Raw genomic sequence first — 26,654 nt, 5'->3', positions numbered from 1 at the left:
AAATAAATCAGGGAACCAGTTCAAGAAAGACAAACTTTTTGTGACCTTGAAGATGCAGGTCATGCAGAGCTTTGCTGAATGAAAACACGTCAGTACGACAGGAGCATGTTGTTGAAATGATTTCAATATATATATGGTAAACATTTATTTAAAACAAGTGTGAGAGCAATGTACGTTTAAAGAGGGACTGGATTTTTTGTTGGGGGGGGGGGGGGGGGGAGGGGTTTGATGGAGGAAGGGGGAAGGGGTTAAAGGTATTGATGAGGGACCACCATTTGATTTTTATGGGGGCTAGGATGAAAAAATTTGTACTTCATTTTATTAGTTGAAATGTCTTTCCTCAGCCGCAGCCTTTATATTTTTCACTCTATACGGTCCTGCCTTTTTTGTATTAAAATTGAGAATGGATATGGGGATTATTGTGTCAAAGAGACAACAACCCGACCAAAGAGCAGAAAACAGCCAAAAGCCACCAATGGGTCTTCAACATAGCGAGAAAATTCCGCACTCGGAGACGTGCTTCATCTGGCCCTTTAACAACAATGTGTACTAGTTCATTAGTTTATCCTGACTTTTTTTTCCATAAATAGTCATCCTGCCTTTTTTTGGCCAAAGTGTCTCATCACGCCTTTTTATTACTCAAACCCCTGTCCTACCTTTATTTTCAAATTTCATTCTGATATTTTTTTTTATTATAGTCTAGTTGCATAATGTTTATTATTTGAACAGAGTATGTTAAAGTTTGTTGAAAAATTTGCCGAACATTTGTATTTGCTGCAACCAAAAATGAAATATAAATTATTTTCCTTTAATTTGCATAGTGGAATACTGGAATACAGAAATTGCCTACAATGCAGGTTGCGGGTTGCAGGTTGCGTGTTTAAGTATTAGATATACCACGAGGGCATTAGCATGAGAGGGTGTATCTAATTTACACAATTTTATGATCAATGTTAAAGGCAGGGTATCCAATTACATTAAACAACATTCTGGTGTAAATAAACTTACATCTATAAATAGAAATCTATCAATTTACATTAATCATAATATCTTGAGATGTAAATGCACTTAATTGGTCTAACACCCTCAGGGTTTATCTAATACATACACTTTCTGTTCGAAAAGGGAAAATTTAACAAACATTTGGGTAAAACTTTCAACAAATGCATAGAACATACATACTAAAACATCAAGACTTGACACATTTTTTATATAGTGGTAAAGACTTATTGGCCTTTAACTAGATGTAAGTTTCTGGATTTTTAAGCTTTTTAGTTCTATTGCATTCAAAGCAAGGGTCCGTCTCAAAAGTCGACCTATTTAAAAGTCTTGTCTTAAAAGACTGCGTTTACTGCGTTTATACGCTATGATAGATATCTTGTTGTCAACCGCGTAACGCGTTGCGGGGGGACATGGAAATACCGGGCGTCCGTCTGTCCGTCCGTCCGGTTCGAAAATGGCGAACGATCGACTTTTTTGAAAAGAGTTATGCCCCTTAGAAATATTAGATATATGGAAAATGGCCTCGTTAGCGATCTCACGGGTACAATTCTTGTCAGATTTTTAAAAAACTCGTACTTTTATATAGGTTGATATTAGCAATATCTCGGACAAGTTCTAAAACGGTGGACGATCAACTTTATTTAAAAAAGTTGAGTCCCTTGGAAATATTAAATTTATGGAAAATGGGTACAATTCTTGCCATATTTTTTTTAAAATTTTTTTTTTATTGTTTTTGTAATAATAGGAATTCATTTTACTCCATATTGTTTAACTCTATTCCCTTGACTTGTTAATGTAAAATCAAAATAAATGCAAATGGAAAATGGAATGCAGGAGAGCTTATATTATCCCTGCTTGAAATTTGGGGAGGTATATACTTAAGAAACAGGATGTCCGCCTCCTTCTTAAAAAAATTAATACATTTTTTACTTTTAAATCATTAGACAAATTGTAAATGGACAATTAAAACAGAACAGACTCAAGGTTTTGGGTCTTTACATAAATAAAAACAGAATTGGGAAGCAAATTATTTTGTTTGTTTCTTGCACTAAATGTATTATGTTCATGCAAGAAAATGCATATAATTATCTAGAGCTTATAATTTCTTAATATTAGCCTCAATGATGTTGAATGTCAACTGAAAGGAATTTAATTGTTTATGTCACTAGATTAAGACAGATTAATGTGTTCCATAGAACCTGTTCAGCCTATGTCAATTTGAAGTTTTTATTACTTCAACTTCACTAGAATCAATGTTTAGAACTATTAATAGCAATTGAGCGGTATGATAAGCATCAACAGATACATGTATTTGTATTAAAATTATGATTATTGAATTTGAAGATTATGATAAAAAAAAAGACAAAATACTTCTACCCTTCAGTGTGTGTACTGTAAGAAATAATTTGTAAATTTATCAGTCATGGGGTAGATTTTATAGGTATTAATTCCCCTAATATGACCTTTTTACATATATAATATTTATATGTGTGACCTGCAACCCGCAACCTGCGACCTGCAACCTGCAAAATAGCACTTCCCTGGAATACATTGTACTTATCTTATTGATATTTGTTAACAAATTTATTAATTCTGGTTAGTCAATTTGATAACAATATAAATTTATATCTTTTTCAAGTTTTAAAATTTGTACATCATTGTTTTTACTCATTCCAAGCTGACTATATAGCTAGTTTATCAAAATAAAATGTTGTTTTTATTATTAATCCATTACAACAATCAGTGAGAATTATCATTTTGAACAATTAATGCTCTAAAACAAATCTTAAGCCAACAACTTTTAAATATTTCTATGTGTTTTCATAGATTTCTAGAATGTGTACCATATAAATATCTGAATAAGTTTTTTAAAGTTTAATAAAATTGAGAATGGAAATGGGGAATGTGTCAAAGAGACAACAACCCGACCATAGAACAGACAACAGCAGAAGGTCACCAACAGGTCTTCAATGCAGCGAGAAATTCACGCACCCGGAAGCGTCCTTCAGCTGGCCCCTAATCAAATATATATACTAGTTCAGTGATAATGAACGCCATACTAAACTCCAAATTGTACACAAAAAACTAAAATTAAAAATAATACAAGACAAACAAAGGCTAGAGGCTCCTGACTTGGGACAGGCGCAAAAATTCGGCGGGGGCCATTAAACAATATGTTTTAATAGAAGTAGGGAGACTGGACCCTAGGCGAACGGACTCTATGTGCGAACGAACTCAGGGCAAACAGACCCAGGGCAAACATGTAATCAGGGCGAATGGATTTTGTTAATGCGATTTATATTCTTAAATGAACAGGCTATACATCAAAGAATATAATGTAATAAAACCTCAATCTTTATCTAAATCTTCATATTGTATATATATATGTGTAATTTTCTTTCCTGTTTCAATCAAACATCAATATAACCTACTTTTTGTGTAGTCAAAGAACAAATATAAATTTCTTCTCTTTTTAGTAAGTGGGTACAATCTTTTTTCCTTTATTTTGTGTCTGCTCATATTGACATTTTGATTCAATAATGTCAAAAACATAATACAAGCAATATTCCAGAAAACAGTTGGGCACTCAAGGGAGATATTTAATTCTATTCATATGATCATGTATATTATTATATAGACATGTATAATATATATTTTTGTCTGAAGTCATTATTTGGGTCAAAACAAAACAAAAATATTCTGAACCTGTGTGAAGTTCAGTAAATAATGATTTAGTACATGTATACCAGTAAATATATATGTAAATGTTAAAAAAGACAACCAACTGCCTGTCAATAACATGTTTAGTTAAAATGGATAAATGTTATGTAGATCTATGTGTATTCATGTACATTTGTAGCCTCCATAAAACACTTGGTATTACACTTCAGCTGTGATCTCCTATAATGTCACTGTTCGTCAACATTTTAGGGTCAGAGACATTTAATGCTTGATTGGAAGGTCACTAAAACTAACGAAATTTATTGCTTTTAATTGACTGACCATGTGCAGCTGGTAAGAACATAATCAGCTGATTTACTATTATAATAACATGAGTCTGAGTGCCAAAGTTTCTCCTTTTCCTTTTATTCTTTAGATTTGTTTACTAATTATTTACTATGCATGGGGGAAAATTTTAAGCTACTTTTTTCTGCGTTTGTTATTTATTTGGTCAGACAATCAACTTGCTTAGTACTTGTACTTTTTAATTTATTTAAAACTGATATCCTTCAATCCAAAAGAGAGACATAAAATACATTAATTTTAAGACATCTACATAATTTATATAGGGAATTGAAAGTAATAGAGAAACTATTTTAATAATATGGCATGATACTTAAATCATAGAGCTCTAATGTAAGGTATTTTTAGCTCACCTGGCCAAGTGAGCTTTTATCATCACTTGGGGGTCCTTCGTCGTCTGTTAACTTTTACAAAAATCTTCTCCTCTGAAACTACTGGGCCAAAGTGAACCAAACTTGGCCACATTCATCATTGGGGAATATAGATTTCAGACAAATCAGACAACCCATTTTTGGGTTGTTGCTCCTGAATTGGTAATTTTAAGAAAATTTTGCAGTTTTAATACGACCGCAAAAATTGTCGTATATTGGTATGACGTTGGCGTTGTCGTCCGAAGACACATTGGTTTTCGCACAATAACTTTAGTTTAAGTAAATAGATCTCTATGAAATTTTACTATAGGGTTCAATACTACAAAAGGAAGGTTGGGATTGATATTAGTGTAAATAAAAGTGAAACCATAAGAATTAAGGATTGGAATACACAGTATTATATGTTCACAATGACATACAGGGAGAGAATTTGAAAAGTTTATTGTAAGTATTTTATACTTAATGCCAATAATTATTATCTTTTCTGTTTTGTGTATGGTCTCCTAAAAGTTTTATTTTATATCCATACCAAAGGAGTACTAAGGGGGTGGGGCTAGAGGGCCCGGCGCCCCCCTTTTTAAAAAAAAATTGATTAATTATTTAGGGAATCACTGAAGAATGATTTGAGCGGGCCCCCCTTTTAGGCAGTCAGTGGGCCCCTTTTGAAAATTCGGGATCTGCCACTGCATACCACAGACATACAGAAATTCAACATGTTTTATATTTTTTTTAAATTATAATAGATCAATTAAAAACTTTTTAGATTGATATACATGTATACGCATTGGTGATAAATTTAATAATCTGTCACCTAAGGATATTTGCCTATGTTTTATGTCTCACCTTTGGGCATTATGCTTTTCGGTCTATGCGTCCGTTCTTCCATCTATCAATGATGATATCTGTCCAGCTTCAGGTTTAAGTTTTTGGTCAAGGTAGATTTTGATGAATTGAAGTCCAATTGAAACTAGCTTAGTACATGATGTTCCCTATATGATATGATCTTTCTTATTTTAATGCCAAATTACAGTTTTTACCCCAATATCATGGTCCACGCATTTAAAATGATAGTGCCAGTGGGGCATCTGTGTACTATGGACACATTCTTGTTGTTGATTTAAATGTGAAGTATTAAGTATTTGTTTCTGAATTTCATGAGTTGATAATTGCCTATAATTTAAAATTCAAGAATTTTGCATACATGAGTACCACTTAAAAATATTTTTGACATGGATGAGGGTTTAGATGGGGTTTACAAAAAAGAGAATAACGGGCAAAATGTGCAGAATAAAGGTATAAAAAATAAATAGGGAAAAGTAGGCAAACAAAATAAATATTAGAGAATAATAGGTGCTGAAATATAAAGAATAAAGATAAATGGACAAAATTAACAAAAGATTAAAGAAAAACAATCTAATATATGAAGAATAAAGATATACAGAACCCCTATCTAGACCTTAATAAATCAAGCCATTAACACATAAATGACAAATACCCTGATTATTTTTTTTTTAGGTCAGACAGGAATTTCATAAGTTACTCTTGAAAATGTTGAATACAAAAAGTTTATAAGGCCAAATAATGAACAAAGTTAGAAATTTTGATAATCAAGAGATTTTCAATGAAAAACAGAATTCATAGATAAAATACAAAACTTAGAACCTCAAATTGAAAAATTATAATTGAAACTGGTTAATGGTCTAATAGAGCAAAAAACTTTGTAATTTGAACAGTACATTATGTGATCACTGTTTTAGAGATGAATTTCATTTCATATATTTTATAGCATTAATATCATCATGATCATTATAGAAAGAGGACAAAAATATATATATATATATGTCAATCAACTTTTAGAATCCACTTACATTAACAGAGCGCTTATTTTCCATATAAATATAATAGCCAACTTATGATTTTTTTCTGTTTGTCAAAAGTTTTATTTACTATTTAGTTCACCTGACCTAAGAGTCTATGTGAGCTTTTGCCATCCCTTTGTCAAATCATCCTCCCTTTTCGTTAATTCATTGTCAGTTGTACACTTTTTCAAAGATCTTCTCCTCTGAAACTACTGAAATAATTTTAACCAAACTTAGGCTAAATGATCCTTAGGGTATAGAGTACATATATTTTGTAATTTTAATCTTATCCTTTAATTAAGAAACTCTGCATAGTTTGGTCAAAACAATTAGCATTTTAAGATTAATCTGCCCTGAAATTTTCAGACCAATCTGACAACCTTATTTGAAGTAATTGCCCTTGAAATAATAAGTTTCCACAATTTTTATGTTCTTGGTAATAGTGAGTGTCATATTGAAAACAATTTCAGATAAAGATAAATTTTAAACAGCAAAACAGTAGTATGGATCCTTATATGAGTTATTGCCCTTGAAAGACAACATTTTAATAGAATTTAGAGTTTCTTGTAGAAAATATGATAGATGGAGAGACACTTTAAGTGGTAAATATGTTCAGCTAAGTAAGATCTGTGAATAAGCTTACATGACCGAAATAGTCAATTGATCCTTTATCCTGTTTATAGCAGTTTTTGCCCTTGAAAATTTTTTTTTACCTAAAATTATGATTTTTGCAGAAACAATGATAGAAAGAGAGAAACTTTAACATGTTTAAGTGATAAATATGTTCAGCAAAGTAAGATCTGCGAATAGAACTTACAGTATTTAAATCATTAATTGATCCTTTAAAGCAGTTATTTCCCTTGAATGAATATTTTACCCAATTTTTTTAATTTTTTGCAGAAACTATGATAGGTACAGAAAACTTTTAACTGCACAAATTTATATAAGACATATATTTTTAAATAAGTCAACATGACCACTTAATTTAAAAATTATTGGAGCTAGCTAAAATACAAGTGTAAATTAGAAAAAAATGATCAGCTTGACAAGATGTACAAATTTATCCACCAAGGAATAAAAAGATTACTTTATTGTTATATATTGCCCCTGAAATACCTATTTTTCTTACTTTTAGGAGTTTTTATGCCCCATTTATGGGCATTATGTTTTTCAGTCTGTGCGTCCGTTCCTTCGTCCGTTCGTATGTCTGTCTGTCCCGCTTCAGGTTAAAGTTTTTGGTCTTTCAGGTTAAAGTTTTTGGTCAAGGTAGTTTTTGATGAAGTTGAAGTCCAATCAACTTGAAACTTAGTACACATGTTTCCTATGATATGATTGTTCTAATATTAATGCCAAATTAGAGTTTTTACCCCAATTTCACGGTCCACTGAACATAGAAAATGATAGTGCAAGTGGGGCATCTTTGTACTATGGACACATTCTTGTTTGCTGTCATTTGAAAACTGTAGGAGATAGACCTGTTAAAAGTGTTGTCTGCAAAAATGATCAGCATGACAAGATCTATGTCATGTATGTCCTTAACGGTATTTTTAACATTGATTTCTGATTTTGGAGTTATTGCCCCTGAAACGTTGATATTTACTGTTTTTTTACAGTTTGGCTTGATATCTATTAACTTATACATATATGTTAGGTTAAACCTGTTAAATGCAAAAGTGATCAGCAACACAATTAAACAGTACCTATATATATACAGCTGTATAGTATGTGCATTTAAAAGTCCTAGTAAACTGGTGTTTTTTTACCAGGTGAGTGATACAAAGCCTCTTGTTTCAAAACAACTTTTGCCATAATTCAGTTTTTTAGACATTTCTATTTGTAACTTATTTTCATAGAAATTGATCCAATATCCACCCATTTATCATGTTTAGGTGGAAATCAAATTTCTGGCCTTACATCATGTACATTGATGCAATATTCCGGGTTATTTCGAAAAACCTTCATCAGAGACAATCCCTTTTGTTTTTTTTTTTTGTTTTTATGCCCCCGCCGTAGCAGAGGGGTCATTAAGTTTTCCCCTTGTCCGTCCGTACGTCCCAAAGTTAGTTTCCGTTCTCTAACTTTAGTTTTCCTCCACCAAATGTTACGAAACTTATACACAATACTTATTATTACAAAATACAGATCAAGTTTGAATTTTGGTGGTGTCACTTTAACCTTTATAGAGTTATGCCCCTTTACAAATGGAGAAATTGCTGAATTGTTCGTTTCCGTTCTCTAACTTAAGTGAGCCTCAACCAAATGTTATGAAACTTATACACAATGCTTATTACCACTAAACACAAATCAAGTTTGAATTTTGGTGGCGTCACTTTAACCGTTCTAGAGTTATGCCCCTTTACAAATGGAAAAATTGCTGAATTTTTCGTTTCGGTTCTCTAACGTAAGTTTGCCTCAACCAAATGTTATAAAACTTATACACAATACTTATTACTACAAAACTCAGATTAATAACAAATTTGGGTAGCGTCACTTTTACTGTTCTTCAGTTATGTCCCTTTATAACTTTAAATGATATATTTGCAAGTGGGGCATCATCTGTGCCCCATGGACACATTCCCCATTTTTTTCATTTATTACAGTTTTAATTTTTAATTTTTATACGACTGCAAAAATTTTTGCGGTCGTATATTGGTATGACGTTGGCGTCGTCGTCGTCGTCGTTGTCGTTGTCGTCGTCGTCGTCGTCGTCCGAAGACACATTGGTTTTCGCACTCTAACTTTAGTTTAAGTGAATGGATCTCTTTGACATTTTACCATAAGGTTAAATACCACAAAAGGAAGGTTGGGATTGATTTTAGGGGTTATGGTACCAATAGTTAAGGAATTAGGGGCCAAAAAGGGGCCAAAAATAAGCATTTTCTAGTTTCCAGACAATAACTGTGGAATGGTGTATGGATCTCTCTGAAATTATTTAAAACAGTGTAAGGGAGGTAATACAAATACAACGTTTTGGTTATTTCCCTTACACTGCTTTTAAATTATGTTTAAAGAAATGCATATTTCTAAAGGAAGACCAGTAAAAATATCTGCAAATGTTGCATCTTTTTTTTTTTTTTTTTTTTTAAATCCATATGAAAGATTTGACACCATATTTTAAATTCTATTATAAAATAGATTAAGTTAGCACTATGGTAAATTTAAATGGGTTATTATGGTTGCAAATTCCATTGGATATCGAATTGAGATTATGACCATATATTGATGGAAAGAATTTTTTTGGGGAATAAGGAGGGAGGGGGGGGGGGGGGGGGGGGTAATTGAATTGTTGGGGTTCTTTGATATGCTAAATCTAACCGTGTTTTTAGATTTTTTATTTTGGGTCCCGTTTTTTAAATTGGTCTACAATAAGGTCCAAAGAGGCCAAAATTAAACTTAGTTTGATTTTAACAAAAATTGAATTCTTGGGGTTCTTTGATATGCTGAATCTTAACATGTGTTTAGATTTTTGATTATGGGCCCAGTTTTCAAGTTGGTCCAAATTGGGGTCCAAAATTAAACTTTGTTTGATATCAACAAAAATTGAATATATGGGGTTCTTTGATATGCTGAATCTAACCATGAATTTAGATTTTTTATTTGTGGACCCCGCTATCAAATTGGTTCATATTGAGGTCAAAAGGGTCCAAAATTAAACTTCGTTTGATTTCATCAAAAATTGAATTATTGGGGTTCTTTGATATTCCAAATCTAACCGTGTATTTAGATTTTTAATTTTGGGTCCTGTTTTTTAAATTGGTCTACATTAAGGTCCAAAGGGTCCAAAATTAAACTTAGTTTGATTTTAACAAAAATTGAATTCTTGGGGTTCTTTGATATGCTAAATCTAAACATGTGTTTAGATTTTTGATTATGGGCCTAGTTTTCAAGTTGGTCCAAGTTGGGATCCAAAATTTAACTTTCTTTGATTTCAACAAAAATTGAATATATGGGGTTCTTTGATATGCTGAATCTAAACATGTATTTAGATTTTAGATTTTGGGCCCTGTTATCAAAATTGATCCAAATTGGGGTCCAAAATTAAACTTTGTTTGATTTCAACAAAAATTGAATACATGGGGTTCTTTGATATCCTGAATCTAACCATGTATTTAGATTTTTTATTTATGGGCCCGCTATCAAATTGGTTCATATTGAGGTCAAAAGGGTCCAAAATTAAACTTTGTTTGATTTCATCAAAAATTGACTTATTGGGGTTCTTTGATATGCCAAATCTAACCGTGTATTGAGATTTTTAATTTTGGGTCCCGTTTTTTTAAATTGGTCTACATTAAGGTCCAAAGGGTCTAAAATTAAACTTAGTTTGATTTTAACAAAAATTGAATTCTTGAGGTTCTTTGATATGCTGAATCTAAACATGTGTTTAGATTTTTGATTATGGGTCCAATTTTCAAGTTTGTCCAAGTTGGGATCCAAAATTAAACTTTGTTTGATTTCAACAAAAATTGAATATATGGGGTTCTTTGATATGCTGAATCTAACCATGTATTTTGATTTTGGACATTGGACCATAATAGGTAAATTAAAAAAATTCAAGTTCTTAGACCACATTCTTTCTGTGTCAGAAACCTATGCTGTGTCAAATATTTAATCACAATCCAAATTCAGAGCTGTATCAAGCTTAAATGTTGTGTCCATATTTGCCCCAACTGTTCAGGGTTCGACCTCTGCGGTCGTATCAAGCTGCGCCTAGCGAAGCATTTTATTTAAATAGTTTTTGAATTGGTTCTTTTGAATTTGTTAATTAGAATTTGCATTTTAATTTTTTTTTTTTCAAACAATTTTAACCAATGTTGAATTAAGTGTTTCATAGTAAGGCAGTGTGGTCTTAAGAATATCAGTTTACATGTGTTGTTTACATGATGGTCATTAATTAGTTCTGCACAGTTAAATGTTAGTAGGAACTGTGAGGTTTATATAAATTTTTTTATAGCTTTGTTTCACTTATTCACCAATGTTTCTATTTATTTTGAATCCTATTGATAGGTTTTATGGAATTTGGCACCTATTGTAGAACTTGTTTTAATAAGATGCAAGTATTTCCTGAATACTTTTTGAAGTTTTCTGCTTGAGAATGATAATTTGTAATGAATGGTATATTATATCCATTTTCAACTTCCTTCCTTTTCTAGACATAATTTCATAGAAATTGATCCAATATCCACCTATTTAGGTGAGAATCATATCTCTGGTCTAATTTCATAGACAAAATTTCATTGAAGTTGATTCAATGTCCACCCATTTAAGTGCAAATCACCATTTTAAATTGTGCTTTCAAGCAGTTCATATGTAAAAAAAAAAGCTATGGATGATAAACATTTTCAGCATGAGGTTTAGGCCATTCTGTTCTTATTTCAGATTGACATTTATCCATAGGACATGCAGTTAGCCTAGACAAATATGAAGAGAAAGGTCTCTGATTCAATTCTCTGTGAAGTTCAAGGACTTTCTTAGTCAAATATGGGAAGATGTGAAAGGTAAGTTTGAAAATTTGTAAGTGTGCAAAAATATGTTATGTCTAACAAAATGTGCTGGTTCACAATTAAAATACTATCAAAACAACTCCTGATTGCTCAACATTAAACTTCTGAATTGTCCATGAATCATCTTCACGATTGTCCCACATTATTTGCTCACCTGACTGGTTTGGTCAAGTAAGCTATTTTCATCACTTGGCATCAGTCATCCATTATTTTTGTACAAAAATCATCTCCTTTAATCACTGCAGGGCTCAACAATAATGCGTGTTGATTGTCCGGTACCAGAGGGAAAAAAAATCGGACAAAGCCATATGAAGCTTGTCCGACGGTACAAGTTAAATCATTCTGTAGAAAAAAAATATTAAATCCAACTTTGACAATAAAAGTAATTACAAAAAAACAATAAAAGAAGATAAAAGCAATTATTAATTTGACACGTTTACTTGCAACCAATAATTTAATACTGGTTCTTTGTCAGATACTTTTTAACAGATAAAACGCATACTATCGCATACTCTCTACGAATCCGGTCTTACTGCTTTGTAGATAAGGTAGTAACAAGACAGTTTGGCACCAGCACGGAAACGAATCGGCTCCATGTGTAATCGACAGTTTGGCACTGTAGGAGATATTTTGGGACCAAGACAACCCAGTACCTCATTTCCTTTCCTTATTCTCTTGCTTTTTAATAAATATGATAAATTTTATTTATCAAAAATATTTTTAAAATAAACATGAATAAATTATTGAATATTTAATTCAGAAAATTATATTTGATCATATGAAGACAAAACAATATTTGATTGCGTTTGAATAAACATTTTAATATATTAAAACAGCTGATTGTAGTCAGTCAGGGGACTTTCTTAAATGAGTGATTTTCTAAATCACTGATTCAAGTAACATTATGTCCATCAAGGTAAGAAGTAAGAGTTCATTATGTAAAGCCATTTATATAGCATTTTTTCAACTAAAATAGAATTTGCAGCTAAATGATTGCATCGAAGGCATAAACCTTGCTGCTTAAAAGAAGCAAAAAGTTAATTTTTTTCAATTTTACTATTGAAATGAAAAGATATCTAAACCTATGTGTTTAAAATTTTGGTAAAACTACAAAATCACAATTTGTGACAAAACTTCGAATTTGCTACTTAAATAAGTGATTTAAAAATCACTTATTTCAATATGTCCCCTGACTGGTAGTAGGGCATCAATCATAATAATCAATATTTTTAACATAAAAGACCAGGATACAAACCAAATGAGTGTATTATGACTAGCAGGCCTACCAGACTGTGCATCGTGTGCTGAGTCGGATGAGACTTTGGCTTTGATGAATACTAGATTTAGTTGTTCTCGACTCATATTTTGAAAAGGATATCAAGAGATAATAATCAAATTATGTTCCATTGTTTTAACTCATTTTGTTCATTGAATCAGCTTAAAGTGCAAAAAAGGTCAATATTAAGTTTTTTTTGGGCAAGTTACAATTCAATAAGGTGGTCAAGTCCACAAGTCACATTGATGACATATTAATATATGTACAAGGTGACCAGAGGTAACCAAATTAAATGAGTGTGTAATGTGACCAGAGCATCATTGTAACTGGACCAGAGGTAAACATAGTCAATATGTGTCCAAGGTGACCAGAGGTAACCTAAGTCAATATATGAACAGCGGTGTGAGGTGACCAGAGGTAACAAGAGTCAATATTGGTCCGGGAACACAGTTATCGTCCCTTGATTTTCGTTGTCTACGAATATAGTCCCTAGTGTAGACAGTGTGTTACTTGCTATTTTTTTATACCCTTTCCAAATTTTTTTCTTCATGTTTTATGTCTCAAATAGCAAGTAGGGGGATGAAACTACACTGTAAAAATATTTGGGTCATGAACTTTAAAGTAAGGTAGTGTAAGGTGATTAAAGGTAACAAAAATAAATATATTTATTAGGAAATCAGAGGTAAACAAAATAAACATATGTGTTAATAAGGTGGCTAGACAAAACCGACGTTTATATCTGTGTAAGGTGACCAGAGGAAATTTCAATCAATATCTGTGTAAGATGACCCAAGGTTACTAACATCAATATATGTGTTTGGTGACCAGAAGTAACCAAAGAGAATGATTGTGTTATGTGATCATTATTGTAAGGTGACCAGAGGTCAACATAGTGAATATATGTAAAAGGTGACCAGAGGTAACCAAATTAAATGAGTGTGTAATGTGACCAGAGCATCATTGTAACTGGACCAGAGGTAAACATAGTCAATATGTGTCCAAGGTGACCAGAGGTAACCTAAGTCAATATATGAACAGCGGTGTAAGGTGACCAGAGGTAACCAGAGTCAATATTGGTCCGGGAACACAGTTATCGTCCCTTTATTTTCGTTGTCTACGAATATAGTCCCTAGTGTGGACAGTGTGTTACTTGCAATTTTTTTATACCCTTTTCAAATTTATTTCTTCATGTTTAATGCCTCAAATAGCAAGTAGGGGGATGAAACTACACTGTAAAAATATTTGGGTCATGAATTTTAAAGTAAGGTAGTGTAAGGTGATTAGAGGTAACAAAAATAAATATATTTATTAGGAAATCAGAGGTAGACAAAATAAAAATATGTGGTAATAAGGTGGCTAGACAAAACCGACGTTTATATCTGTGTAATGTGACCAGAGGAAATTTTAGTCAATATCTGTGTAAGATGACCCAAGGTAACTAACATCAATATATGTGTTTGGTGACCAGAAGTAACCAAAGAGAATGATTGTGATATGTGATCATTATTGTAAGGTGACCAGAGGTCAACATAGTGAATATATGTACAAGGTGACCAGAGGTAACCAAATTAAATGAGTGTGTAATGTGACCAGAGCATCATTGTAACTGGACCAGAGTTAAACATAGTCAATATGTGTCCAAGATGACCAGAGGTAACCTAAGTCAATATATGAACAGCGATGTAAGGTGACCAGAGGTAACCAGAGTCAATATTGGTCCGGGAACACAGTTATCGTCCCTTTATTTTCGTTGTCTACGAATATAGTCCCTAGTGTGGACAGTGTGTTACTTGCAATTTTTTTATACCCTTTTCAAATTTATTTCTTCATGTTTTATGCCTCAAATAGCAAGTAGGGGGATGAAACTACACTGTAAAAATATTTGGGTCATGAACTTTAAAGTAAGGTAGTGTAAGGTGATTAGAAGTCACAAAAATAAATATATTTATTAGGAAATCAGAGGTAAACAAAATAAAAATATATATTAATAAGGTGGCTAGACAAAACCGACGTTTATATCTGTGTAATGTGACCAGAGGAAATTTTAGTCAATATTTGTGTAAGATGACCCAAGGTAACTAACATCAATATATGTGTTTGGTGACCAGAAGTAACCAAAGAGAATGATTGTGTTATGTGATCATTATTGTAAGGTGACAAGAGGTCAACATAGTGAATATATGTACAAGGTGACCAGAGGTAACCAAATTAAATGAGTGTGTAATGTGACCAGAGCATCATTGTAACTGGACCAGAGTTAAACATAGTCAATATGTGTCCAAGATGACCAGAGGTAACCTAAGTCAATATATGAACAGCGATGTAAGGTGACCAGAGGTAACCAGAGTCAATATTGGTCCGGGAACACAGTTATCGTCCCTTTATTTTCGTTGTCTACGAATATAGTCCCTTGTGTGGACAGTGTGTTACTTGCTATTTTTTTATTCCCTTTTCAAATGTATTTCTTCATGTTTTATGTCTCAAATAGCAAGTAGGGGGATGAAACTACACTGTAAAAATATTTGGGTCATGAACTTTAAAGTAAGGTAGTGTAAGGTGATTAAAGGTAACAAAAATAAATATATTTATTAGGAAATCAGAGGTAAACAAAATAAACATATGTGTTAATAAGGTGGCTAGACAAAACCGACGTTTATATCTGTGTAAGGTGACCAGAGGAAATTTCAATCAATATCTGTGTAAGATGACCCAAGGTTACTAACATCAATATATGTGTTTGGTGACCAGAAGTAACCAAAGAGAATGATTGTGTTATGTGATCATTATTGTAAGGTGACCAGAGGTCAACATAGTGAATATATGTAAAAGGTGACCAGAGGTAACCAAATTAAATGAGTGTGTAATGTGACCAGAGCATCATTGTAACTGGACCAGAGGTAAACATAGTCAATATGTGTCCAAGGTGACCAGAGGTAACCTAAGTCAATATATGAACAGCGGTGTAAGGTGACCAGAGGTAACCAGAGTCAATATTGGTCCGGGAACACAGTTATCGTCCCTTTATTTTCGTTGTCTACGAATATAGTCCCTAGTGTGGACAGTGTGTTACTTGCAATTGTTTTATACCTTTTCAAATTTATTTCTTCATGTTTAATGCCTCAAATAGCAAGTAGGGGGATGAAACTACACTGTAAAAATATTTGGGTCATGAATTTTAAAGTAAGGTAGTGTAAGGTGATTAGAGGTAACAAAAATAAATATATTTATTAGGAAATCAGAGGTAAACAAAATAAAAATATGTGGTAATAAGGTGGCTAGACAAAACCGACGTTTATATCTGTGTAAGGTGACCAGAGGAAATTTTAGTCAATATCTGTGTAAGATGACCCAAGGTAACTAACATCAATATATGTGTTTGGTGACCAGAAGTAACCAAAGAGAATGATTGTGTTATGTGATCATTATTGTAAGGTGACCAGAGGTCAACATAGTGAATATATGTACAAGGTGACCAGAGGTAACCAAATTAAATGAGTGTGTAATGTGACCAGAGCATCATTGTAACTGGACCAGAGTTAAACATAGTCAATATGTGTCCAAGATGACCAGAGGTAACCTAAGTCAATATATGAACAGCGATGTAAGGTGACCAGAGGTAACCAGAGTCAATATTGGTCCGGGAACACAGTTATCGTCCCTTTATTTTCATTGTCTACGAATATAGTCCCTAGTGTGGACAGTGTGTTACTTGCAATTTTTTTATACCCTTTTCAAATTTATTTCTTCATGTTTTATGCCTCAAATAGCAAGTAGGGGGATGAAACTACACTGTAAAAATATTTGGGTCATGAATTTTAAAGTAAGGTAGTGTAAGGTGATTAGAAGTCACAAAAATAAATATATTTATTAGGAAATCAGAGGTAAACAAAATAAAAATATATATTAATAAGGTGGCTAGACAAAACCGACGTTTATATCTGTGTAATGTGACCAGAGGAAATTTTAGTCAATATTTGTGTAAGATGACCCAAGGTAACTAACATCAATATATGTGTTTGGTGACCAGAAGTAACCAAAGAGAATGATTGTGTTATGTGATCATTATTGTAAGGTGACAAGAGGTCAACATAGTGAATATATGTACAAGGTGACCAGAGGTAACCAAATTAAATGAGTGTGTAATGTGACCAGAGCATCATTGTAACTGGACCAGAGTTAAACATAGTCAATATGTGTCCAAGATGACCAGAGGTAACCTAAGTCAATATATGAACAGCGATGTAAGGTGACCAGAGGTAACCAGAGTCAATATTGGTCCGGGAACACAGTTATCGTCCCTTTATTTTCGTTGTCTACGAATATAGTCCCTTGTGTGGACAGTGTGTTACTTGCTATTTTTTTATACCCTTTTCAAATGTAGTTCTTCATGTTTTATGCCTCAAATAGCAAGTAGGGGGATGAAACTACACTGTAAAAATGTTTGGGTCATGAATTTTAAAGTAAGGTAGTGTAAGGTGATTAGAGGTAACAAAAAATAAATATATTTATTAGGAAATCAGAGGTAAACAAAATAAACATATGTGTTAATAAGGTGGCTAGACAAAACCGACGTTTATATCTGTGTAAGGTGACCAGAGGAAATTTTAGTCAATATCTGTGTAAGATGACCCAAGGTAACTAACATCAATATATGTGTTTGGTGACCAGAAGTAATCAAAGAGAATGATTGTGATATGTGATCATTATTGTAAGGTGACCAGGGGTCAAGATAGTGAATATATGTACAAGGTGACCAGAGGTAACCAAATTAAATGAGTGTGTAATGTGACCAGAGCATCATTGTAACTGGACCAGAGGTAAACATAGTCAATATGTGTCCAAGGTGCCAAAGAGCCAAATTGAATACGTGTGTAATATGACCAGGACATAATTGTAAGGTGACCAGAGGTCAACATAGTGAATATATGTACAAGGTGACCAGAGGTAACCAAATTAAATGAGTGTGTAATGTGACCAGAGCATCATTGTAACTGGACCAGAGGTAAACATAGTCAATATGTGTCCAAGGTGACCAGAGGCAACCTAAGTCAATATATGAACAGCGGTGTAGGGTGACCAGAGGTAACAAGAGTCAATATTGGTCCGGGAACACAGTTATCGTCCCTTGATTTTCGTTGTCTACGAATATAGTCCCTAGTGTAGACAGTGTGTTACTTGCTATTTTTTTATACCCTTTCCAAATTTATTTCTTCATGTTTTATTTCTCAAATAGCAAGTAGGGGGATGAAACTACACTGTAAAAATATTTGGGTCATGAATTTAAAAGTAAGGTAGTGTAAGGTGATTAGAGGTAACACAAATAAATATATTTATTAGGAAATCAGAGGTAAACAAAATAAACATATGTGTTAATAAGGTGTCTAGACAAAACCGACGTTTATATCTGTGTAAGGTGACCAGAGGAAATTTTAGTCAATATCTGTGTAAGATGACGCAAGGTAACTAACATCAATATATGTGTTTGGTGACCAGAAGTAACCAAAGAGAATGATTGTGTTATGTGATCATTATTGTGAGGTGACCAGAGGTCAACATAGTGAATATATGTACAAGGTGACCAGAGGTAACAAAATTATATTAGTGTGTAATGTGACCAGAGCATCATTGTAATTGGACCAGAGGTAATACATTGATGTGTAAGATGACCCAAGGTAACTAACATCAAGATATGTGTTTGGTGACCAGAAGTAACCAAAGAGAATGATTGATGTTAGTTACCTTGTGTCATCTTACACAGATATTGACTAAAATTTCCTCTGGTCACCTTACACAGATATAAACGTCGGTTTTGTCTAGCCACCTTATTAACACATATTTTTATTTTGTTTACCTCTGATTTCCTAATAAATATATTTATTTGTGTTACCTCTAATCACCTTACTTGACACCTTATCCATATCCTTTAAGCAGTAGGTCATATATTTGGTGTATGAAGTGATTGTAAGGTATACATATGCAACTGACAGGTATCATCTGACCTTGACCTCAATTTCCTGGTTCATTGCACAATGTTTAGTTTTTGTGGTTGGGTCTATCTCTCAGATAATAGTAGCAATAAGGCCACTATATTGGTGTATGAAATGATTGCAAGTTGTATTTGCTTGACTGGTTAAACTGACCGTGACTTCATTTTCATGGATCATTTATGGATCAAGTTTATGCGATAATTGTAGTAAAAGCGTCATATTTTCAATCATAAGTAAAGCAGGCATGACATTTGTGAATGTATTGCACTCTTGTTGAAATATTTTCTATGCCCCAAAAATATTATGTCATGTATGTGTGTTTCCAGTTGCATGTAAAAAAAATATAGGGTGAGTAGGTCAGGATATTTTCTTACTAATTTCATAGTGAAGTTCTTTGAACTTTTGTTCAAATGTTTTGAAGTTTGAAACTGTCATGAATGTTTGTATATTATGTATATATATTAGATTTATGGTTGTATTTATATAATCAAGTGTACTGCAAGCACACATTAGCTGGCCAATTGTTTATTAGCATTCATGTTCACAAATAGTGCAAATTAGGGACATATGCTAAGGAAGAATTTTTGATTTTTGATTTTTTTGTCAGAGCCGATAAATTAGGGTAGGACAACAAATCGGAACACATCTTTTTTGTTGTTAGCCCTATTTAAAAAACTATAGTAAAGAGAGGGAAACAGTTTGAATAGTAAAAATGATCAACACGATAACATCTACAAATAAGTCACATGGCCAAAATCTACAGTTGAGTTATTGCCTGTCAGTGATGTTTTCTTCCTTTAATTTTATGATAGAAAAATAGAACTTTAAAAAGCAAAAATGATGATCGTGAGCTTTAGATCTTTTTCAAAATCCAGGTTGATTTGAAAAAGTTATAGAAATGTTTAAAGGTGACTGTCAGAATTTGGTTCAAACTGAAAATTGTAGCTTTTATACCTATTAATTGAATCCTTAAGTTTGACAACAATAAACCAAATTATAAAATAACCTTATCAATACATAATTGATATAGATGGGCTGATTTGTAACCAGTCGAGACTAAAGGAGTAGGTTCGATAACACACTAAAACAGCCCCTATTTATCATGTTTATAGCTACAATTTCAAATTAGGATTTATTGACCAATATCAAAATGAATCATAGCTAATACAATGACTAGATAGAAAATATGTCTTTTTGTTGAAAATTTACGTACTTGCGTTCTATCCATGACGTCACAGATAGCACTCACTTTGATTTTCAACAAAAATTCAATGAAAACGGGTAAATTTCCATTGATTTTGTGGACAGGAAACATAGAGCACATGCGTCGACAAAAAAGCTTTGTTTAACAAAATGTTTGTTATCACATTTAACATATCTGACTTTAGTATTTAGTTTGTCGACGCCTGCACTTTATGTTTCCTAGGCCTTAATTTGTTTGAAATCTGGACGATTTGGTCAAATTTCGCAAAAATCACTATTTTTGACCTATTTGGGATGTAAAAATCAACACTTTAAAACTAAAACTTTGACAAAAAAAGTTCTATTCAATTTTCTCACATGTCTTTTTATCCCTTTAAAACATTTATTATCTTGAAAAATTAAACTTAATAATCGGGGCCAAATATGACCCTTACCGAACTTACTCCTTTAAAGGTCAAGACGGGTGGAGACTAGGTCAAGACTGGTCGAGACTGAGTTGAGATTGGTCAAGACTAAGTAGAGACTGGTCGAGACTGGTTGAGCATTTGGCAAGACCTTACCAAGATTATCAAGTACTGTATTAGACTCATTAGATTAAATTGTAGACCAAAGTCAAGTACAGTTAAGTACAGTCTAGATAATTTTGAGTCTTTTAAAGTAAAATCTGTGCTCACTATTAAAGTCAACTTTACATTGACAGCTGCAATCACAGGCGAGACACTGGGTTCTAAGGAACCCCTTACAAATTTTTCTTAAAACCATTTAAATTTGCCTTGTTTGTTTAAGACAATTATTGGTAAAGTAACATACTTAAATTAATGGGATTAGAACTTTGCCTCTCTTATAGAGAAGAAGATATCTGTAGTATGATTGCAAATCCTAATGCTAACTCTAAAAGTAAAAAAAAAATGTTTTATTTTAAAAACTTTTCCAGTTTACCCCATTTGTTTGCAGGTAATAATCGGTAAAATAACATATATATCAAAAAATGAGAACACCAGATTAGAAAAAAAAGATGTAGTATGATTGCTAAGGAAACAACTGCCTTAATAAGAACAATATTTAAACATCATCAGTGTGATATGGCTTCAAATATTGAACAAAAGAAATGACATACAGTAAGCTATGAAAGGTCCTGTGATAACAAAATCATATATTATAAGAAAGAACAAAATATGTCGACAAAAACAATCATGAATGATATGCCTGAAGGTCTTTAAAATATTGAACTTGAAGTGACTTTTCTTTGTAGGATACATAGAAATCTTGGAGGACAAATTGACGAGAGTCTTAAAAGACACAGATATGAAGATAAACAAGAGGAAAATAATGCCAAACATAGTTTATTTTGTAGTTTAAAGGACTGCAGACTTCCTGATATCTTTCAAACTGTTGTGTTTTTTGGTATAAATGTAATAATGCATCATCATCTTATTTGTATAGGCATACATCCTGAAAATCTTGTTGGTACCTTTTATCTCAGTTAATGCAACCGCTATTTATAAAACAGTGTTGTGATTGTAGTTCTACATGTGAGTTTATTAGTTAACTAGTGCGTAGTAATTGCATATATGAATTATTCTATACCATATCTATCAATCTTTGTCTTTTTAATTAAGAAATAATTTTTAAAACCTTGCTTTTTCAATCCTAGTACATCTATTTTAATTATTTTGCATAGTTTATAAGTTTAAGTAATGCCATTTTATTTCCACATTTGAATTTTACAACAAAAAAAACCATAAAGATCAGATTTATATCTTTGTTAACAGTTTATTTAATGGAATATTATATTTATGTTTAATTTGTAATATGCACTTTGCCTCATATTTTTTTCAATTTGACACATTGTCTTTTATTAATCATCAAATTTCAACAAATGTTGGAAACAAACTTACATAAAAACTTATCAAAATTCTGTGTTGTAAAATCTTAAAAATTTTCTTTTTCGGGATTTTTCCCAATATGTTTAAGAAATCTGTAGCAAAATTTTTGCTTTGTAGATTTTATTTCGGGATTTTCCCCGAAATGGGTAAAAAAATCTATGCAACAAGTGTGTGCCTGATAATAAATTTATATTTTCGGGATTTTTCCCGAAATGTGAAAATAAATTATTAGTCATGAGTTCTAGCATATACGTTGTATTTAAAATCTTGCATATAGATTTTGTTTTTTTCGGGATTTTTCCCAATATGTTTGAAGAAATCTGTAACATAAATTTTGTAAATTTGGTTCCGGGATTTTATCCGAAATGGTTAAAGAAATCTATTCAACAAAAGCATGCTTGATAAGTGATTTAGATTTTTGGGACTTTTCCCGAAATTTGAAAAGAAATCATTAGTCATAAGTTATAAGTTATAGCATATTTATATGTTGGGTATTCGGGATAATTCCCGAAATGTTTGAAGACATATATGCTTTATACATTTTACATTTAGATTATTTTTTCTGGATTTTTCCCGAAATGTGTTTAAGATCTGTTTGTCACATAGCTATGCTACCAAAAGTTTTACTAAATGTTGAAAGTGATTTCGGGGAAATTCCTGAATAAAAAATTGTCACATACATTTTTACCACAAATATTTACAACTTCCATATATTTTGGGAAATTCCCCGAACACTAAATGTAAGTTTTATCAATTATAAGAATAAAAGCATGGAAGATTGTAAACATTGTGTGTTTCTTTATGAAATCTGCATTCATTTATGGTAAACATTAAAAAAGCTTATAAATGGGAATAAAATGGATTTTACTCTTTTAAAATAGAGTCAGTTGTCTATGATCATAGTAATTGATTTTGTCAGAACCCTCTGCTAACGGAATATTTAATTTAAAAAAGTTGTGTAAAGATAACAACAAACGCGTAAACAACATTCGTGTATGAAATATTTTTTCAACTTAAAAACACCATTTGCATAAGTTTACAATTTATCTATTACATAATTAAGCAGAACAATCAGATATCAAGTTTCATTTTTTTACTGTGAATTTTCGATGTTATAAAGTCAATCTTTAACCTGGATATATAAAAACGATAGAATCTGAAGCGAGATGATGTATCAAATATTTTTGCTTTATATGTTTTCAAGACAAAATATTTATCTCAAACACGCCCTTACATAAAAAGGTGCACTCGGTTTTCTCTTTTCGATGTAATTGTTGCCCATTTTTTGAAAGGGCAGAAACGAAAATTAAGGAATACATAGATTGATATGTTCACCGTTTGTCTTATTTTTCTTTTTTTAAATCGGAACTTATGGATTTTTTAGGTCCAACTGAATAGACACCTTTATTGTCGACTTGCTATATAATTGTTCTGCTTAATTATGTAATAGATCAATTGAAAAATTATGCAAATGGTGTTTGTACAATAAAACAATTCGTAATTTAACAGAAAAATTGTCATTTCATTTGTTTCTATTAACTTTTAAAATGTTTGTTACTATAGTAAACATTACAGTAGGCATTTATCGCCTTCTCTAACAAAGAGCATCGATTCCTTTATTCTATTTCAACTGGGTTTCTGCCTATTCGGCATTTTTAAAAATTCAACATGACAACCGATCAGACAATAGTTTTAGGGGACTGAATGCAGACAAGTACAATAACTGATGCTCATTAATTAGCTAGTAGATACATTTGTCTTTTAAAATACAACTGGCATATAAGGATCGTAATGGTGCTATGTGGATAAATTTATCGGTTTCAAGAGCTAAATTGTCAGCGCGTCATCCCTACAATGGCTTTCATTTTAACGATTGTAAAAATGAACAGGCATAATGCCTAAAACTGGGAGATAATTTTGACGAAATAGAATCCTGACGGTTAAGGTTTATGACCCCTTCTGTAGCCATGTGAATTATAAAATTTACAATCAGCAATAGTATCAATCCAGCAAAGATAATGAATAATAGAGATGTGCCATTTTGTACATATACTAAGGGAAAACTTCGTGCTAAGCTTTATTTTTTATTGTTTCATTGCATTTAATAGAAAAAGGGAATTTGAGGCAAATAAAACCAAGCTTTTTGTGGAAAATCTACAGCCTTTCCCCTTGTACTCTCATATTTGGCATTTCGGTGCTTGATGAATAGAGGATTATTGCATGCAATGCTAGCAATGTTTTCCTTAAAACAAGTTTATAACCTAAGTTATTAGCTAAAACAAATATGAAGATGGACCAATTCAAGTACACCTTCTAGGGTGCGTTCGACTTTAGAGACTCTGCACGAGTTTTTTGGAACTTAAAGTTTGTTTACGACTTTTTGTAAACAATAAACGCTAGCACATCATAGAAAAACAAGTGAGTAATCTATGTTTAAAATATTATAGCTAAAATGTCTGTATTAAAGTCTGTAGATTTTCTACAAAATTCCTGATTTTATTTGCCACAAAATCCCTTGTTTCTATTAAATGCAATGAAACTATACAAAAGTTTTCCCCAGGTATATGTACAAAATGGCACATTTCTATTGTTCATTATCTTTGCTGTTTTGATACTATTGCAGTTTGAAAATTTCGCAATTCACATCGCTACAGAAAGGGGTCATACAGCCATTATACAACACTTTTCAAGTTTACATACAACGTTTTGGAAGCAAGCTTTACAAACAACTGAGATTGGCAATTTTGTAACATGTCTTATTTCAAATGTTTTGATTGGTTTATAAACTGTATGCTATTTTTGAATATCAAAGATTTCCACCCGCCAAGACGATTTGTGTCAAAAAGTAATTTTAGTCAAAAAAGTCATATACGACATTTTGGAAGCCCAGCGACGATATAGAGAAAGTTACGATCATCATTAACAAGTTACTATGATCATGGCCAAGTTACGACTATCTTATAATCAAGTTACGGCTATCATAACAAACAAAATTCTTGGAGTTATGATGATCTTCCGTAAATTTTCAATGGCTATCATTTCGGTAACAAGGTCGTATATGACATTAAGAACACACACATACAACACTACCGTACATATCAACCTAGCGGCTGAGTAATTCTTTAAAGTAACGCGTTTACACGGAGAAATTACAAATAGACGATTTTACCTGTTGTGGGCTCCGCCATGTTGGGATCACCGTAACTGCAATTACGATGATCAGTTTAACACTAGTGAAACATGCAGATCCCCAGAACATTATTAAGACTGATAAATATGTATCAAATCTTGTCGATATTTAGCGTATGTATCAAGCTATGGGACAGCACTCGTCAGTCTTATACATTATTCTCACTGAAACACTTTTATCTTTTATTCATAAAGGCAATGATGCATTTAAAATATTGGAAACTCTGTTGCTTGATTAGGAGTCGTTGAATCATACACACACCCATTATTATGCTGAAAATGCCAATCCCAATACCATTATCTTGGTCTCGTTGGTACTCTTTAAATTTCTTTAAAATAACGAAGAGTTCTGCTTTCTTGTCAAACGACTAACAGGGAGACATGAGGTTTTATAATAATCAAATCAAATATTTCCGTGATTTTTTTAAAAGTTCATGGGAATTACAATTCATTTCATCAACTATAGATAGGTCTATGTCTATTAAAACAAGAATCAGGGTTGAAGGTAGTTGTTGTCATCTAACTTTTTTTTTTAATTTTGAAATCCTAGAAAAGGTCTTCAAATGTAAAACGAGAAGCATATTAGATTTTTCATGACTACTTGTCTACGGCAATAAGCTGACACAACTGCATATTGGCATCTCGATTGTTAACCTTTTATTTACCACATGATCGTTTGCTCTCGATTTGACCATTATATGCAATAGTAAAGCGTCTATGTGAGAGAAAAAAAATCAAGGATAAACTTATTTTAAGAGCAGCATGCGCGCAACTCATCAGTGGTAGCGTTCGTTTTGTATATGTGGAAAGGTCAATGTTTCCATAACAGGAACGGGAAAATCCTTAAAATTATATTCAAATTGGTGTAGTTTAAGTACTATTTGAAGATTAATCTCCCAAAATATGGCTTTTTTTACATTTTGAATCAATGAAAATATATTCCTTCATTGTGAAGAAACAATTAAACTTTTACAAAAACTGCTAGTTTGAGTAAAAATGCTAGTTTGAGTCCTAAAAGTTTGAAAGTTGTTTACGAAACTTGACGAACCTGATGCAATTAAGAATGGGACTCTGTTATTTCTAGATAACTGTCTAGTGAATAAATATACATATTCTCTACCAACAAAAAGCTAAAAGTCAAGTCTTTTTATTAATTCATTTTGTCTGGTTTTACGAAAATATGGTGCGTTTAATGTGCAGATAACAACGTTTTTTGAAAATAAGGAAAGAAGGGCTTTATATATGAACTAATATATTGGTGATCCGTGTAAACTCACCGAAACTTTAAACATAATTATTAGTAAAGGTTATCTTATTAATTAAGTAATAAGATCCTCTGCATGTTGTTTTGATTGG

General features: G+C 32.2%; 1 long non-coding RNA gene across 1 annotated transcript; it reads left to right on the top strand.

Annotated features, from left to right (window-relative positions):
• The first annotated feature begins 13 nt into the window (after positions 1 to 13).
• Positions 14 to 21,580, top strand: LOC127710989 (uncharacterized). Its single transcript, XR_007986437.1, has 3 exons — positions 14 to 136; positions 11,633 to 11,751; positions 21,476 to 21,580. It is a non-coding gene; the product is annotated as an uncharacterized LOC127710989 (long non-coding RNA).
• The last annotated feature ends 5,074 nt before the right edge of the window (positions 21,581 to 26,654 follow it).

The sequence above is a fragment of the Mytilus californianus genome, unplaced genomic scaffold (genome assembly GCF_021869535.1).
Source record: "Mytilus californianus isolate M0D057914Y unplaced genomic scaffold, xbMytCali1.0.p SCAF_8, whole genome shotgun sequence".
Classification (NCBI taxonomy): Eukaryota; Metazoa; Mollusca; class Bivalvia; order Mytilida; family Mytilidae; genus Mytilus; species Mytilus californianus.
The sequence above is the reverse complement of the archived record's forward strand: the minus strand, read 5'-3'. Positions and strand labels throughout refer to the sequence as shown.